Raw genomic sequence first — 15,626 nt, forward strand, 5'->3', positions numbered from 1 at the left:
CAGCTGTGCAGCATGGGGCCCAGAGCCGAGAGCGCTGGTCCTAGTCCTCCTCCTCTGGGATTCTGTGCTGCTATGGCCAAGGGCCAGCCCTCCCAGGGCCTTAGCTTCTGGCTGGTATGAGGAAGGGCCCAAGCCATGGTTAACATAAAGAATCACTGGGGTGCTTATAGAAATGGCTCCAGGGGCCCTGGGGTAGCTCAGTTAGTTAGCATCAGACTCTTGATCCCAGTTTAGGTCATGATCTCAAGGTCATGAGTTCAAGCCCCGGGATGGACTCCATGCTGGGTGTCAAATCTATTTAAAGGGGGAAAAAAAAATACAGACTCCTGGGGCCTAATTCAGGGGGTCTGGAATTCAGACCAAGGAGCCTAGTGACTGGGTATGTGGGCCTCTCCTGGCAGGGAGGGTCCTACTGCCATTCTGTCCGCAGGACCCACCTGGGTCTGGAGGGGACTCATCCTGGATCCCCTGTCTCACAAAGACTTGGAGGGGAGGAAGCTTCCAGAGAAGGTTCCTCATTCACTGTTCCGGGGTTCTGACACCAAGCTGTCACTGTGGGATTCGTGCCTGCCCACAGGGCTTTGTAGGGCGAGGGGACTGCCCTTCACAACACAGCATAAACCCGTGTGGAAAGTGATCTGCCAAATTCCCTGACATTTGCCAAGCACTGCGGAGATAGGCTAAGGAGTTCTGCTGGGCAGAAGCTTCCAGAAGGGCAAATTTGACCAGTAACCATCCCTCCTCCTACACCACTCCACGGTGGTCTTGAGAAAAGGAGGAACCTATAAGCATATGAACTGAACCCTAGTTTGCCTCAAGCCTGGAGTTTCCAGCCCACCCGTGTACCTTCAGTTTTTTTCCTGCCTCAGTTTCTGGCAGCTAGGGCAGGGTGGGGACCCGAGAGTGGGATTTTATGGGACTTGGTGGGGTAGAATAAGTGAAAGTTCTTAGAAAGTTTATTTCTAAGGAAAGAGTGGGAAAGTCAGTCGGTAGGGGGGTGGGGGGGAACCAAGCCATGGGTCTCCTTCTAGGTTCCTTCCCCGCCCTGCTAGGAGTGAGAAGTGCAGGAGAGGAAGAAAGGTCCATAGATAGGCCAGACCGTGCAGTAAGCCCCGCAGGCTGGACTCGGGCCTGAACTCCCTCTCTGCTGTGAAGGAGGGGATCTGGGCTTTCCTGGCCCGTCCACAGGGCTCGGGAATTCCTTCTGAAATACAGGTGGGATTTCCCTCAGCTGCCAGTGAAATCAGGAGTTGCCATCTCAAAGCACAGTTTCTGTTGTGGGGCTTTTAGGTCTGCGGGGGCCTGAACCTTGGGAGCTGCTGGGACTTCCTCAAACACTTGGTCATTGTGAAAATGCAGAGCCCCTCAGCTTCTGGTCCCTTCTGGTGGGGCTTTTAGCATGATGCCCTTTGTCTGTCCTCCAAGCAGTCTTTACCTTTTATTGAAATAGTTGGCTGGTATTCCTCCAAGGACTTGAAGGGCCAATGGGACCTTGAGCAAGCTCTGTGAGGACAGTGGCTGGCCGGTGGCCCCTTGGGCCTCGATGCTGTCCACATAGGACCTCGGACCCTCCGCAGACATTATTGCTAAGTCAGTGAACCCAGCGCCATCTTCCAAAACTCCAAAAACCCCACAGAAACTTGAAAGTCCAACAGTAGGGGATAGTGACTGAGTCCGGCATGGGCATCAGGATAGAACAGCACGTAGCCTTTTGGAAAAGCTAATTCTGAAGGCTAGGCAGGAATACAGAAAAATACAAATGACGCAGGAAGGAAAGACAAATGGTGTGAGATTATGGGCGGTGACCAGGGAAGGTTTTTCTTAAAAATTTAACTGTTGCAACATTATTACAATATAAAAACCACACTTTAGCGGTGGTGTTCGTGATAGGCCTGACTGGGGTGAGGCTGGCTGGAAGTCCTTTAACTTGACGGGGCCAGACAGAGCTTCTCAAGGGCCACATTCCATTTGTTTACGCCTCACCCCAGGGTGCACGGTAGGTGGTGAGTAAATACTCCTTCAGCTCGTGACTCAGCGGAAAGCTCGAAACAAAGGCTGAGGTTTTTTTCTCCAGGCGCCCAGAGGTAGTTTGACTGCAGAAGGACTTGGGAGAAGAAAAACATCTGATCCACAAACTACCAACCAAAGGGAAGTTTAAATACCGTGACTTTTGTCTTGAGTTCATGTAAGTTTGTTCCTTTCAGTTAAAGTGGTTTAAGTACACATGTAATCAAAAAAAAAATTTCACTTTTTTTTTTTTTTTTATCTTCAGCTTTTCGTGGGTGTGAATAAAATCACATAAAAAAGAGAGAAAATCCTTGTCCACATGGGGATCCCTTTCTAGGCTCGGGGTCCTGTGAGGGTGGTAAAGACCTGCCTTCAGGGAGAAGTGGTTCCCTCATTGACTTCCCCCTCGGTCTTCCCTTTGACCTCTGTCTTGCTCCAAGTAGAGGCCTCTGTGGAGCTGGAAGGCAGGGCACTTGCTGCCACCATTCCCTTCCGGGGGTCCTGGTGCATAGGGTCAGACTCGGTCATTGTCACCGAGGCCTTTTTGTCAGCACACGGGAGGACTTGATTTGTAGACAGAGAACGAGTAGGGTGTTTTTGGTTTGGTCTGGCCTTTGCTAACTGAAGGTCCTGCCTTAGAACATTCCCTCACTAACCACCCCACATCTAAAATACAACCACTAGTTCCTCCTTGAGGGTAAGGTTTGGAAAGCTCCTGGTCAGGCACGGATTTGGAAAGGGAGACTCTGAGCCATTTCTCGGGGGGAAGAAGAACGACAAGGTGACTCAGCTCCAGGATAATTAACCACCAGATTACATTGGGAGATGTTGTACCTGGGAGCTGTGGGGTGTCCCGATTGGATGGGGGATGGGGGCATGGGCAGTGAAAGGATTCACCCAAGATACAGCAAAGAAAATACTCATGGTGTGCCTGTAGCAAAGGATGCCTAGAGCAATTCTATTTTTTTTCCAGAGAGTCTCCCTGGACTACTAATATTAAGTAAACTATCCAGCCAGTTGCTCCCTCAACTAGCAAGACCCTGAGAGCATGAACCCAGCACAGCGGATGGTTGATTTCTAAGCTGTGCGCTAAGGACCCTGCCCACACACAGTAGACCCTCAGTCCTCCAACCACTCTGAGGCAGGGAACACTCCTACTTTATGGGGACAAAAGCCAAGGCTCAGAAAATGTGATTTGCCCAGGATCTGGCAGCTTACTATAGTAATGCTAATTAACAGGCAGCAATCATGAGTACTTCCTAGGAGACAGACCATAGAAGAAGAGATGGCCGCCAGTGGATCGTATTAGAGAAGCTCCTCTAATTTTCCAAGGAGATATTGAGGCCAGGATTACATTTTGGCTGGGAAGGAATCATGCCTCATAGGTGGCCCTGGCTTTGGAGGGCCTGGCAGGCTGTGATCTGATATGACTTGGGTTGTAACAAGCCAGCTGGCTGCTGAGTGGTGACAGGATTGGTGGAGAGGAGTGTGGACTCCCTCTACATCCCCTACGGCCCTCCCAAGGGTCAGCACCATGGGAGCCCACCTTGGCCTGAGTTCTGGAGGCCTGCCCTGGAATGGAGAGGTCAGCTCTGTTCAGCATCTCTGGAGCATGGCCTCCCCCGATCAACTTCTAGTCTCAGCTTCCTCTTCGGGGCAAGTCTCAAAGGATTAACTGTGTTCATATGTGAAAGGTGCTTAGAGCAGCGTGTTTCTTCAGTTCCCACATCTAGTGTCTCTCCTTGTAGCTTTTGTCTCTACTAAGATAATCCTTTCGGTCCCTCTTCCAGCCCTCTGCCTCTGGGAAATCACGTATACTCCTAGGGACTTCCAACTATACTCAATGGTAAGGGTGCCTATTTACTGGGTGCTGACTCTGTTCCTTATTGTCACCTGCAAGTCTTCACATGGATACCCTTGTTTGATCCCCAGTGTTCCCAGGAGTTTGCAATCCTCACCCCATTTAATGATGGAAAAACTGAGGCATGTGTGGTTAAACCACACGCCTGACATCATGGCTAGGAAGGGTCTCCAGCCTGGACTTCCAACCATCCATTTTTCTGCTACCGCACGACCCTAATGTTTAGAATCCACAGGAGAATTGGGAGAAGGAACACAGACTTAGGCCTGTGAATGTCAGAGTTTATTTGTTTGCTTTTTTAAAAAAATCAAAAGATGACTTTCAAGTTGGACGTCTCAAATTTTCCCTGGTTTTGTTCTGTTCTGTTGCATCTCCTAGGGAAGGCATTCTTGCTAAATTTCGCTAAACTCTCTTCTACTCAGAAAGAGGCACATTTTCTCTGGCTCGGTCACCTGTAGAGATGGGAAACTGCTCATCAGTCAATTCTTTCAGGTGCTGGAGAAGAGTCTTGTGAGGTCTTAAAACCTCTCTGACCCTGTTCCCTGAAGCAAGAGGGACCTGGCCCCTTCCCACTAGATCGGTTTCTGGTCCCCAGCCGCAAGAAACCTATTCAGAGATTTCCAGGCTCTCTCCTTCCTCAGGGTTTTATTTTACCTTAATTTGTTATTTTTCATATTCTAGAACAGTTAGAAATGAAATAAAAGTGTAAAGAAGTAGGGGAATAAAATAATCCCCAAGATCTCCTCTCCTGACCTTTTTATACGGATTAGACTTGACTTTGAACCTGAGGGAGGGCCTACCAGGTATGCTTGGCACAGCTAGGGCCTGTGGCAGGGACACAATCCTTGCCCTGAGATTCTTTCAGTCTGAGCTGGTGAACATGGAGAGCAGCTTTCAACATTTTCCGTTTCAACCAGTGTTTATAGAGCACCTGCTGTGACTTGGGAGTCTTCTATGGGCTTGGTGTACATCAGCAAACAAAAGACCGCTATCTTCGGGAGCTTATATTCTAATGGGGCAGGCAGACCACGAGTTGATAAATGCTATAGAAAAAAAAGAAAAGGAAGTGGGCTGGGGTAGGGGGTGTGTGGGAGGTGGCTGCCGCATGAAATGGGGGTCAGGGTTAGCCTTCCTAAGGTCATATTTGGGGCACCTGGCTGGCTCAGTCAGTGAGAGCATGCAACTCTTGATCTTGGGGTCATGAGTTCAAGCCCCACGTTGAGTGTAGGGTTTACTTAAAAAAAAAAAAAAATCAGAGTTGAGTCAAGACTTGAAAAGATGAGAGATTTAGTCATCGGGGTATCTGGGAATAGAGTGTTTCAGGCAGCAGAATAGCTAAAATCTCAAAGAAACAAACATCAGGAAGGAGCCGCCCGAAAGATAAGTCTGAAAGGGGGCCAAGGGGAAGAAGGAGGGCTTGTGCGCCTGTGCTAGTCACACGGTGGTGGCTCTGTTGGGTGGGGTGGTTTATCCGACCTGGAGACCCGGCTCTGCCCAAATCTCTGGGCCAACGGAAATCAGCTCTGACCTTGGCTCTTTCACTGCTGGGACACGGCCTTGCGTGAGCGGTATACTCCCTGGGCCTTAGTGGCCTTGACTGTAAAAGAAGACAGCGACCCTCTGACCGCGCTCTGGTGTCCTGCCTCCTCTGTCCCTAAGTGCCCTCAGTAGTACCAATAGTACTAATGGTACTAACAGCAATAACGGTAAAGTCACAAAGAAGATGGGCAATTGCAGCATCTTTCTGGGATGAATAAGTTAATTATTCTTATGATAGAGACCTTTAAAAACCAAAAGCAAAACCATTTGGCTTCTGTGGTTTCTGAGGAAAAGAGGGGTAAGAGCCTGGCCTTTAGTCAGGAGAAAAAAATGTGGTAAAAGAGGCAGAAGGCTTCATCGGATGAGCATTTAACCATCTTCCCTTTTTGTGGGAACTGCGTCCCAAGAGGGCCCCTCTTGGCTGCTCTGGCCTTAGCTCAGGTTCGGAACAGCTGCAAGCAGCCAACTGTCGGTTTGGGAAGGTTTGGGAAGTATTACGCAAAAGGTAAAGAAAAAAAAACAACAACAACAAAAAACGGTCATTGAGAACGGTTAAAAAAGATAGAACCTGGTAAAGTTTTCCAGCCCTTAGGCTGTAGGGGCCAGAAATATAAAACTGTGTTCTCACAATCCACTGAGTAGCTAAAAGGGGGAATTTGAGAGCACCACATTGTCACCACACTGTCAGACACTTGGTTTTGCCCCAAACTCCAGGATTTAGAGGGAAGGACTCCTCCTACTCATGACACACAGGAGTGTTTGGTTTTTTTTAAAGACAGGGCAGAGGTGGGATGGGCTTGCTGGGGACGTAGGACTGAATAAGAGAAGATTCCCCCCGCAGAAAGTACATCCAGAAAGGAGAGCTCATGGGAGGGGTCACAGGAAGTGGGCTGGGGTATAGGGTGTGAAGTGAGAGTCAGGGTCTAAAGTCAGATTGCCGAAAGTCAAATCCCACCTCTGTGCCTCAGTTTCTTCATCTGTAGAATAGATTAAAAAATGATGCTTACTGGGGCGCCTGGGTGGCTCAGTGAGTTAAGCCTCTGCCTTCAGCTCAGGTCATGATCTCAGGGTCCTGGGATCGAGCCCCACATCGGGCTCTCTGCTCAGCAGGGAGCCTGCTTCCCTCTCTCTCTCTGCCTGCCTCTGCCTACTTGTGATCTGTCTTTCAAATAAATAAAATCTTAGAAAAAAAATGATGTTTACTTCACAGGGCAATTGTAACAAGCTTGTGAATTAATACACGTGAAGTCCTTAGTATAGTACTTATATCCTAATGAAACAGCCAATAGTGGGTGCTGTGGGTTGTATGAGGGTTTTGTTGTTGTTGTTGTTTTTGAGATGTACTTATTTATTTGTCAGAGAGAGAGCACAAGCAGGGGGAGTGGCAGGCAGAAGGAGAAGCAGACTCCCTGCTGAGCAAGGAGCCTGATGCAGGACTCAATCCCAGAACTCTGGGATCATGAGCCAAGGTGAAGGCAGGTGCTTAACTGACTGAGCCACCCAAGCATCCCTGAATGTTTTTCATTGAGGGCTGGCTATTCAGGAAATGTTTTCAATGCAAGCATACTTTCAGACTATGTATCTCTCTTCTTTCGAACCCAGATTTTCCTTAACCTTGAATCACCATTTTTTTAAGTCAATGCTGTAGAAATAGAATTCAAGTGTAGGGGCCAAGAGCAGGTGACCCCCAAATGTGCCACTTTGACATATCAATTATTTTAAATAAAGCTCACTTAAGAAAGAGTCAATGCAAAAGGAACACTGTGGCCACCACCATTTGTCTCCAGAAAGCAAGAAATAAATCTCCCATGTGACGTGTTCCCTCCCTGTATCAAGAGGTAAAAATATATCCTTATCACAAGAGAGGGGAAGTTTAGAGCCAAGAGGGCTGTGTTTATACCCTTGTTATGACTTCTTGCTCATTTACTATCCCAGCTCAAATTCCCGTTAGTGTTCCTTACCAACCAAAGCTCCCAAAGTTAAGTTTTCTTTGTAGTGTGAATCCTCATCAGTTTATTGTCTCTATGTCTAAAAAGTAAAAAAACTGCCTGCCTTGAGCATTTCGTTGGGTCTCAATTTCATTATTGGGCCTCCGTGTGCACAATTAAACTTTGGGGGTTATTTCCTCCTATTAATCTCTCATGTCAATTGAATTCTTAGACCAGGTGGAAGAATCTTCAAGGGTATCAGGACATTTTTTCTCCCTACACAGCCACAGGTGAACATCACTATATGTGATTTCAAATTTTCTAGTAGCCACATTTTATTTATTTATTTATTTATTTTAAAATTTATTTATTTATTTGACACAGAGAGAAAGAGAGAGAGATCACAAGTAGGCAGAGCAGCAGGGAGGGAGAGAGAGGGGGAAGCAAGTTCCTCGCAGAGTAGAGAGCTGAATGTGGGGCTCGATCCCAGGACCCTGAGATCATGACCTGAGCTGAAGGCAGAGGCTTAACCCACTGAGCCAGCCAAGGCACCCCTAGTAGCCACATTTTAAAAAGTAAAACAAAACTGGCAACATTAATTTTAATAATATATTTTAACCCAATATATCCAAAATATTTCTTTTTTTTTTTTAAATTTTATTTATTTATTTGACAGAGAGAGATCACAAGTAGGCATAGAGGCAGGCAGAGAGAGAGAGAGGAGGAAGCAGGCTCCCCACTGAGCAGAGAGCCTGATGCGGGACTCGATCCCAGGATCCTGAGATCATGACCTGAGCCGAAGGCAGCGGCTTAACCCACTGAGCCACCCAGGCGCCCCCAAAATATTTCAATGTACAGTTAATACAAAAATTATTAAGATTTTACATTTTCTCTTACTGTATCTTTGAAATCCAATGTATATTTTACAAATATAGCATATCTCAGTTCAGATTAGCCAAGTACTTACTAGCCACATGTGGCTACAATGTTGGACAGTGAGTGCAGTTCTTTTTTTTTTTTTTTTTTTTTTTTAAGATTGTATTTATTTATTTGAGAGAGTGAGCAGGAGAGAGCTTACAAGGTGGGAAGAGAGGCAGAGGGAGAGGGAGATGGGCAGGGAGCCTGATGTGGCCCTCGATTCCAGGACCCTGGGATCATGACCCAAGCTGAGGGCAGATGCTTAACTGACTGAGCCACCCAGGTGCCTGGACAGTGTAGCTCTAAGTGATGGGAGGATGGTTCTGGGCAGTGAGCTAGGGTGGGCTAGTTAGGTTGGGCCCTGAGTTCCTCCCAATCACCGGTATGATATCCAGAAAGGCCTGGGAAGGGAGGGGGGTGTCTTCTGGTCACATGGAATGAGGAGGATCTTGATGCAAGCCCTGAAAGCTCAAGAGTGTGGTTTTGAATTGTGATCTATTGAGCAAGCTGTTGCTTGCCCCCAACCGTCTTTTCCTTTCTCCCCACCAACCCCATCCTGTCTGAAAACTACAGGAGTCCCTAGAGGCAGGGATTTTGCTGAATTGTTCTGTCTGCATTCCCACCAGCCAGGAAAGAGTGACGACCCCATGTCCCCTTGGGAAAGGGCCCTTTGGTCCAACTCAAGGAGATTTCATTTTGGTCTTTAAAATAGGGTGTGCCTTGGGGAAGGCTGACTTGATTTTGAGGACAAGACCCCTTCATCTCTTTAGACATGAATTTGCATGTCTCTCCTCCAGTTTGTTTTTTACAAGGTTGTTTGGAGAGGGTCTCATGTCCTTATTTTCAAGTTTTGGGATAGAGTGGAAGGGACCTCACTCTCATCTCCATGAGCCAGCGGTATTATTACCTCCATGGATATTCTAAAACCCAAAAAGAAATTCTATTCTTGTTTCATCTGTGATGAAATTGCACTGTCTACTTAACCTACAGCTCTTCTTCTCCTTCAGCCTTCCTGACTACTCCTTACAACGAGACTTTAGTAGTCCCAGTCCCATCGCCTTCAGGTAAATCGCTTTTATCAGGCTGTTCCTGAATGCTGATCTCTAACTCAACTTCTTTAGCCTCATTGTGCCCCAAGGGTGGTTATCCAAAGAATGCTCTCCATTTATGATACTTAAGTTAAATTTATGTCATCAATCAAAATATTTTTGAGTGTTTCTTCCTTAATTACTAACATGAGAAACAATTTTAGAACACAAAATTTGGCATACTCTGGAAAAGAGGAAGAGGAAACATTATCCTACTGTCTAGAAAACACCACTATTAACTTTTTGGTAATTGACGGTCATTTGAGCCCCATTATATTCTATATCCCTGGAATAATCTAAATGCGAAGACAACACTAGCACATGCAAAAAATAAGAATTATTCAATACAGAATTAATTCATTTATTCATTCATTCAGTGCCTTGGGGTGACATGCAGGAAAATGCTGAACTACTGTAGAAGTTTACTCCATTTGGGGAAAGCATCAAATAAAGGTCATCAGACGTAGAGGATATTACTTATGCCAGAATGCCAAAAGAACAACTTATGCCAGTAGATACTGCCTTTTTGAATGGAGGATGAGCAATATCCCTTCACTCTTTAGGAGGGGTTAAAAATTAGGATTGGTTGTAAGAAAAATTTTTACTGCCTCAGTGTAAAGCATGACCAAGCCATGAAACTTCTAAACTGCATTTCACTAAGCGATTCTGTTCATCTCTCATGTTTGTGATCAAGACAAAAAAAAAAAAAAAAAAAGGCATAGAGTCTGGCAAAAAATAAGAACGAACTAACGTGCTGTAACTTAATTGGTAAATGTGGTCAGCCTCAGGATTGACACCAAAGAGCCGTTGAAGATCTGGTTAATATTCTGTGGTTATAAATGAAGGGACAAAGACTTCCCTCTTCCTTAATGACCAATAACGTTAACTAAAATTGCAGGTATGTGGCTGGAATTTCAGTGTGTGTGTTTGGGGGAGGAGGAGTGAGGTTGGGCGGTGAAGCGTAGGATATATTGTCACTGGGTTGGGGAACTTGGCTTCTCTGCAGAGGAAGCTCAGAGCCTTGAGGTGGTAAACTGATGAATGCCTTATGGGATTGGTGGGAATTGATGATTAAATTAGTTTGGGGGACACCTATGGGGCTAGGTAGTCCCATAGAGCAGGGTGTAAAATAATGGCAATAAGGGAAAATGAGAGGGAACCCTGCGTTCTAGTGGGGTGTGCCACTTTGAATTACCAAAGGCGGGATGTGACAGTGGTGATCTGTGGATGGAAGGTGACAAGAGATTTGTCCTTTCTTTTGAGTCCCTCCCCCATTGCTACTCCCCAGCGGCCTGCTTTTCCATGGTAAGCATGTATTAATTTTTAATTAGAAAATAAAATTTACTGAAGAGATACAAAAATAACTTAGAATAGTATTGATAGATTGCATGTCTTGGGAAAAAGATAAGTCAAATAAGGACCTCCTTTCTTGATCATTTTCAAAAGACTCAGTTCCCCCTAACCTGCATGTATACTCCTGTTCTCTTACGTTTGAAATTTTCCCTAAAAGATTTGTTTCCAATATTTTTGATCCCTGTGAAAATATTTCCAAGAGAAGTAACACATTCCACTGTTCCCAGTTATTTATTTATCACAGATTTTATTTACTTATTTATTTGACAGAGATGCAGTGAGAGAGGGAGTGGGAAAGGGAGAAGCAGGCCTCCTGTGAGCAGGGAGCTGGATGTGGGGCTTGATCCCAGGATCCCAGGATCATCGAAGGCAGATACTTAACTGACTGAGCCACCCAGGCGCCCCTGCTATTTATTATTAATAGTATCTACATATGGCTCTTTTGTTGCAACTTTTGTTTCTTTCAAGCCCTATAATGTTTAGAATTGGAATGTCATTTTTGAATGGAGGTAGCATCTGAGAAATTCTTTTATGCCTTTTGAAATAGAATTTATGTTTTAGAGCACTTTTAGGTAGCATCTGATGAGTCCTTTTATGCCTTTCTAAAATATAAATGGAATTTATTTTTTAGAGCAGTTTTAGGTTCCCAGCAAAATTTCGCAGAAGGTACAGGGATTTCCTCTATACCCGCTGCCCCTTGTTTTTCTTGTCAAATTATAGACCTGAACTCTGATGCGGGAGCTCTGTGCCTCCCCCTTTTCCAGTCCAAGATGAAAACCCAGAAGTCAGCAAACTTTTAGATACTTAGCAACACCTGAGGAAGCTTCTGGATTAGCACCCTGGAGTTCTTCAACAAGGAGGGACCGGCTCTAGTACACTGGGTGTGTGGCTTTAGTGATAAGAAGGGAAGAACTAGGGAAGGAGCCCAGCAGGGAGATGCCCGGGAGCCTGTGCCCTCTCTCAAGGCACCACCCTGCAGGCACCCATCCACTGACACCCTGTGAGAGGATTAAGAACACAGTAGTCGCTGCTCCCTTGGGACTGAGACTTAGTGACCACAAGACTCCCTGTCCATGAAAGGGCCAGAGGTGGAATGAGCAGAACTGAAAGAACGGGAAACTCGAAGTTTCCTGGTATCCATGAATAAAGTGGTCACTTTTCATTTTTTATTTTTTTGTTTTTAAAAAGATTTTATTTATTTGTCAGGGGAGAGAGAGAGATCACAAGCAGGGAGAGCAGCGGGCAGAGGGAGAGGGAGAAGCCGACTCCCCACTGAGCTGGAGCCCGATGTGGGATCATGACCTGAGCCAAAGGCAGACCCTTAACCGACTTAGCTACCTAGGCGCCAGATAAAGATATATATATATATATATTTTTTAAAGATTTTATTTATTTATTTGACAGAGAGAGATCACAAGTAGGCAGAGAGGCAGGCAGAGAGAGAGAGGAGGAAGCAGGCTCCCTGCTGAGCAGAGAGCCTGATGTGGGACTCAATCCCAGATCATGACCTGAGCCAAAGGCAGCGGCTTAACCCACTGAGCCACCCAGGCACCCAAAGATATATATATATACATATATATTTTAAAGATTTTATTTATTTATTTGAGAGAGAGAGACAGTGAGAGAGAGAATGAGCGAGGAGAAGGCCAGAGGGAGAAGCAGACTCCCCATGCAGCTGGGAGCCCAATGCAGGACTCGATCCCGGGACTCCGGGATCATGACCTGAGCCGAAGGCAGTCATCCAACCAACTGAGCCACCCAGGCGTCCCCCAAAGATATATGTGTTAAGGCTGATTTTTTTAAAAGCATTTTGTTATGAAAATTCTAAAAAAATATATTAAAGTAGAGAGACTAGTGATTTTCTCATTGCTCACCTTCAGCGATCAACTGCTGTCCCTCTCTCATGGCCCTCCTGAAACTGGATTATTTAGAAGCAAACCACAGTCATTTTCTCATTCCAAACAGACGTACTTCAGTAGTACCTCAAAAAAAAAAACAAGAGAGAAAGAAAGAAAAAGACTAGAAGGAAGACTACTGATGATTTACAAATCTTAGTCTTCACCTGTCATTGAGTTTGCATGAGGCACCCTGAGTTCTACACCTGCTTTTGCCAATCACCAGCTGTGTGACCAGCAAGTTGTGTGCCTTTCTGGACTTGCACTTTTCCCATCTGGTTGGGTGAAGGAGGTGATTCCTAAGGTCTCTTCCCATGCTAGAAATCAAATCTTTATGCTAGGGTCAGTTTTAAGACTCTAGAGACATAGATTTGGAACAGGGTCTGTGTGCTGTTGGTTTTTTTTTAGTGTAGTGCCCAGTTCAGAGTCAAGACCATCTCACTGAGGAGCCCAGGAGGTCCTAGAGGCTGCTGAGTGGCAGACTTTTTAACTTAGAGCTTTAAAAAAAAAAGAAAGAAAGAAAAGAGAAGAGAAGAGAAATGAGTCTGGGAGCCATCCCTCCAAGCAGTTTTGGGCTGCCCTCAGTATCCCTTCTGACAACCTCAAGTTATCCCAAAGTCTTAACAAGTATTTTGCTGAGTTGTGATGCAGAGACTTTCAAGTGCTCTAAAAGGATCTGCTTTTAGGGGTGCCTGTGTGGCTCAGTGGGTTAAGCCTCTGCCTTTCCGCTCAGGTCATGATCTCAGGGTCCTGGGATTGAGCCCTGAATCAGGCTCTCTGCTCAGTGGGGAGCCTGCTTCCCCCTCTCTCTGCCTCACTTGTGATCTCTCTTTCTCTCTGTCAAATAAATAAATAAAATCTTAAAAAAAAATCTTTTTTTAAAAAGACCACCCCAAAACCAATAGCTAGTGAAAAGCCACGTTTGCATGAAGAGGGGAGGAGGCGGGCAAATTGATGGCTTTCTTAGATGCGTTCCTGGTGTGTGTGCTGTTCCAGGGTTACTGTTAAGGAATAAAGAGGCCCATTTCATGGACAAATTAGTTGAGTGCCAAGTAAAGTAGGTGCATTTCACGTTGCCTGGTAAATGAAGGATTAAATCCAGAACAGAACTGGTCTTTTAAAATTATGGATTACAGTCTTATTTGTTGTAGAGGGTAAGGTTTGTGGACCAATAAGGATCGTCCTTGGTCAATGGAGGCAACTTTGGGCAAGAAGATGGTAGGGACCCAGCCCAGAGGAGCACCAGGAACGCAGTGGTGAGCTTTTACGGGCACTCTCTCCTTGATTTCCCTCACCATCGTCAGAATGAGAATGGTCGGCATCTCTGCCTTCGAAGTGAGGGAAACTGCTGGTGGTCAGAATAATGGGAGAAGAAGGGATGTTTGAGAACCCCAAACCATTCATTTATTTATTTTTTTAAAGAATCACCATAGCGGGGCGCCTGGGTGGCTCAGTGGGTTAAAGCCTCTGCCTTCGGCTCAGGTCATGATCCCAGGGTCCTCTGCTCAGCGGGAAGCCTGCTTCCTCCTCTCTCTCTCTGCCTGCCTCTCTGCCTACTTGTGATCTCTGTCTGTCGAATAAATAAATAAAATTAAAAAAAAAAAAAAAAAAAGAATCACCATAGGGAGCTCTGAGTGGTCCTGAGGCTTTGCAGGACTTTACTGAAGCTACTGATGGGGTATTAAGAAATCAAGAAATCAAGCTATTATTGGTTTTATAAAACCCTGATGGTGCCAGGGTTTTAAATTGGTGATAGGGTTAAAAGGGACGGAGGATGAGGGCTATTATTTCAAGCTGACACCAATATTCATAGTGGGGAACCCAGTGAGGTTGTGACTTGGGGGGTTCCTCACAGCAGAACGGGAGTCCCTGGACGCACTCACAGCTGGTTCTGAGGACGGTCAAGAGGGCCTTTCTTCATGACCCTCCGGGACTCTGCACCACAGCTCCCCAGCGATTAGATTCTGAGGCCTGTCCTCAGCAGGAAATGGTAAAGGAATCAGCAGGAAGCTGAAGACAAGAGAAGGGAAACTCCTCCCTCGCCTCAGAGGACTGGAGAGTCCTGAGGGTGCGAAGGGAAAGGGGGGCTGGAGGGAGAGGCCTTGAGATGGAGAGTGGCTGAGCCTTGAATAGAAGGAAACAGTGTGCGCCCCCAGGGCCAGAACACATGATAGCCGCTGGTGTTTACTGTCTGTACCGGGTGTCCCACCGTCCTTCGGAGGTCTCGGCGCGCTGCCCAGGACCTGGGACCCGGGGCTGTGACCCGGGTGGGTTTTCTGAGCTCCCGCAGCCCGCCGAGAGGACCGCTCGGCTTGTTTCTGATTCCCCGGCTCCTCCAAGGCCAGGGAGCGCCCAAACCAAGGTGAACAATCTTACCGGGGGAACGGAGGAGAAGTGTACGTGGAACGGCTCTCTCATCGTGAGAGATACTTGGTGGGAAGGAGCAGAGGAACGCGACATCATTTCTCTGTCTGAGCCAGTTCTTGCCAACGGGAAGTCCTCCCCCGGGTTCGGGAGGTAGAGGGGAGGTAGAAGTCCTCCCCCGCGGTCCCAGGGCAAGCGGCGGGTCCGCGGAGAGGACGCCGGCTCTCTGCAATCGGAGGCCACTTCCTCCTAGAGGACAACTCCGCTTTGAACCCTCACTTCTGGAGCATGACTCAGTGAGCTAGGCTACCCCTGATGAAGGGGTATTTTACGTGGAAGGTCCTCAGGGATGGAAAGGCAGCCCCCACCCTCCCCCAGCTCCCCGCCCCCCTTCGCCCCCAGGGCAGTCCACACTCTCTGGTTAACCACCTGGTGTTGAGGTGGTTCATTGAAGAAAGGAAAAAACAGACTATACCGAATGCTGATTCTGCTGCTTTAGTGGGAAAAAATTACCCACAGGCAAGTGGCAAACAACAAAACTTTCGAAAAAGCAGACCCGGGAGAGTCCAGTGAAGTTTCATAACGGGTATGAATAGTACTTTTGCTGTCTTCTTCTTCATCTTCTTCTTTTTTTTTTTTTTTTTTTTATCTTGCTGGGTTTTGATGTGGATCT

This window comes from Mustela putorius, unplaced genomic scaffold (genome assembly GCF_011764305.1).
Source record: "Mustela putorius furo isolate JIRA1106 unplaced genomic scaffold, ASM1176430v1.1 tig00000698_pilon_pilon_pilon, whole genome shotgun sequence".
NCBI lineage: Eukaryota > Metazoa > Chordata > Mammalia > Carnivora > Mustelidae > Mustela > Mustela putorius.